Here is a 3,322-nt window from a genome sequence, read left to right as displayed (position 1 = left end):
TCTCTCTCTCTCTATCACACACGCACACGCGCACACACACACACACGCAGGGGTGTGGTAAACACTGACCTCCAGGAGTTATGTTCAATTGGGAAGATGGCAGCAAACACTACTCTGTTCATTTAGTTAGGAAGAAGCCAAAGAAGACGGATTTTGTAAAAACTTCCCATTGCCTGAGTTTGTCAGGTGGTTGCAGGCACTCAGGGGTAATTTGCCTGCAAACTACCCACCTTCAGTTAAGTCCTTTTACTGTGTCCTCAGTAAGGTGAGGTGCTTGATGGTGGCCACCTCTTTCCTTTCGCCTCACAGGCCCCTTGCCTGTGCCGACACCTGCCCACACTTGCCTGGGCGTCCAGCACTGATTAATTCTGTTTATTGCAGTGCACTTTCTGTGGAATTAGGCATATTGAAATGGAATAAAGGGCCTGCTTGTGTGGGTGGTGGAGCCAGAACAGGCTTTATTTGTAAATAGTGCTTCATGCTGTGGTGCAGCGCTTTCCTGGAGGGGGAAGCACCGCCTTCCGAGGAGCTTCCAGCTGTTCAGCCCACTTAGCTTCCAGGGCCCAGTGTGAATCCAGAGAGGGGGCAGGATGCCTGGGCCCTGAGTGGAAAAACACTTGGGAGGTCAACCAGGTCCCCAGCATTTTCCACTCCCCCACCCCTCGCCCCTTGGGTGGTCTTTGCAGCTTGGAGCTTGCCTACCTTCTTAGCAGGGACAGCCCCTCCCCCTTTACAGTTTATCTTTGGATTCCTCTTATTTCTATGTACTACCCTTCCATACCCAGCCAGTCTCCAGGCCGTCCAAAGAGCCAACTGCTAAGCCTCCTTTGTTTCCTTAGGGACAGCCTATACTGAATGGCGTTCAGAAGCAATCGTAATAGCGGTTGCCATTCATTAACGGTTATTATGAGTGAGACATGGTGCTAACATTTAGATACATCTGCTTGTATTTAATCCTTTCCATAGCACCGTGGGGGTGGGGATGGGGAGCATTCATGGCACAATTTAACAGATGAGCAACTGAGACTCAGAGAAAAGCAGTAACTTGCCCAGGATCCCACCGGGATCCCAGCACTGTCCCTTCTGACCCTCGTAGCTACATACTGTGTTCTACTGTTATCTTATGATTCTAACTGGACCAAGTATGGAAGGAAGGAAGGAAGGGATGGAGGGAGGGAGGGAGGGAAGGAGGGAGGAAGTGAGGAAGTGAGGAAGACGTAAAGGTCTTGATGTCTGCCAGCAATGGCTGTACCTCCAAAGCCCCTTGAGGCTGACCCAGCTCCATGGCCTCTGCTGAGTCTGTCCAGGCTGGCAGCCCATTGCTTTCCCACCATGGGGACCAGGCTGCTATCCTCCCTAGGATCCTGGGAATGTCCCATGTTGGGGCCACTGCTCTGCAGCTTGTGGCTTTGGAGCAGGCCTGACATACATCTGGGATAGAAATCCTATCTCAGTGACAGGGGATAGCCTATTCTTTGTAGGTCTATCCAGGAGCTTGGGCTGTGTGTTGCCTTCATGGGGCCAGGCTGACCCCTCTACAGACTAGCTTCTGTTCGGCTAAGCTTTGCCTACCTGCTCTTTCTAGATCAAGCTTCCTCAGAGCAGTGCCCTACGCTGGGTACCCACCAGGTGTCAGGAAACCTGCTTGCATCCTCCACTCAGACCTTCACTCAGTTCTGCAAGGGCAATGGAACCTTTGGTCCCATGCATGTCACAAGTATGTATCTGATAAAGTGTCCTAGTTCCCAGCTGTGTGAGGTAGAACCTAGGTTGTACTTTTCTCTGGTGCCCTACCCACAACAGAGCAACTGCACACAGTTGGTGCTCAGGCAGTGGCTCCCTAGGCTGCATAGCCCTATTGCCCACAGTGTGGCTGGTCATTGCAGGCACTCCGGGAATGTTCCAGAGCCACTCTGGTTCTGCAGTAGAAGGCAGGTGAAAGAGACTAGTCCATGCTCAGATCTCATCCTCCAACCTCACTTCCAGCTGAGGAAAGAAAGAGAAGGAGAAAAGCAAGCTCTGGGGAGAGTCCTGAGGTCTGGGTTCCCACAAGACCCCACCCACCATTCACTGTTGACATTACCTGCTGACTGTGTCCCATGCTCCACCACATCCCCCTCAGAGGGCATCATGCTGGAGCAGAGCAGCACAGCAGGCCCCATGGTCTCTGTCTCTTCCCCCTTGGTAAGAGAAGGGTGTAATTAGAAGATGTTTGTTAAATGAAAATCCTCCAGATGGGTGTTGTACCACATTCTCCTGGGGACTTGGTCAGATTAAATGAAAGATGGAGCAGAGGGCATCATGGTACATCAGAAACACTGTTAATTGTGTTGTGAGCGGAGTAAAAACACAAGCACCATCTTCACGTGTATATAATTCCTGATTGGAAAAAAAAAGCCTCATCTCAAAACATCATACTGTGATGAATTCCTTGGTGGTGCTAAGGAATTTTGCTGGTTTTGTGGCAGTTATAATTAAGATGACAGAAATAATCGACTAATATTTATATAACTCTTGAGAGTCTAAGAACATTTTGCAAACAATGCATCGCAAATGCAAAACCTTTCATTGCACAACTTCCAATCAATGGACAGATTTCTTGAATGACACAAAGTGTTCACACTTAGGAAAGAAAAATAGATAATGTCTATACCCAAGAGATATGTCAAATAAATTAAGTTTGTAGTTAAAAGCTATCCAAAAAAAGAAAATGCAAGCCTAGACATTTTCACAAGTGACAGATAGCAAGAGGTTGAGCAAGAAGTATCATGTAGTCTCTTCCTGAAAAAAAAAATGAAAATATGTCCCAACAACTTATTTTTTGAAGCCAATGCGTTGTACCAAGGAAACTTAGTACCAGGAAAGAAGATGGCAGAGCATGGTCCTTCATGAGTGTATATGCTAACACCCCTAAGAGAACAGCATCCTTCATGAGTGTAGGTACTAACACCCCTAAGAGAACAACATCTTACATGAGTGTAGGTACTAACATCCCTAAGAGAACAGCATCCTTCATGAGTGTAGGTACTAACACTCGTAAGAGAACAACATCCTTCATGAGTGTAGGTACTAACACTCCTAAGAGAACAACATCCTTCATGAGTGTAGGCACTAACATCCCTAAGAGAACAACATCCTTCATGAGTGTAGGCACTAACATCCCTAAGAGAACAGCATCCTTCATGAGTGTAGGCACTAACACTCCTAAGAGAACAGCATCCTTCATGAGTGTAGGCACTAACATCCCTAAGAGAACAGCATCCTTCATGAGTGTTGGTACTAACATCCCTAAGAGAACAGCATCCTTCATGAGTGTAGGTAC

At 47.6% G+C, this 3,322-nt stretch overlaps 1 protein-coding gene across 4 annotated transcripts in view; it reads left to right on the top strand.

Moving 5' to 3' along the window:
* Whrn (whirlin) overlaps positions 1–3,322 on the top strand; it is an 85,739-nt gene that overhangs the window by 38,238 nt on the left and 44,179 nt on the right. The window lies entirely within an intron of this gene.

This window comes from Grammomys surdaster, unplaced genomic scaffold (genome assembly GCF_004785775.1).
Source record: "Grammomys surdaster isolate TR1022 unplaced genomic scaffold, NIH_TR_1.0 363, whole genome shotgun sequence".
NCBI classification, from domain to species: Eukaryota; Metazoa; Chordata; class Mammalia; order Rodentia; family Muridae; genus Grammomys; species Grammomys surdaster.
This window is presented reverse-complemented; position numbering and strand designations above follow the sequence as displayed.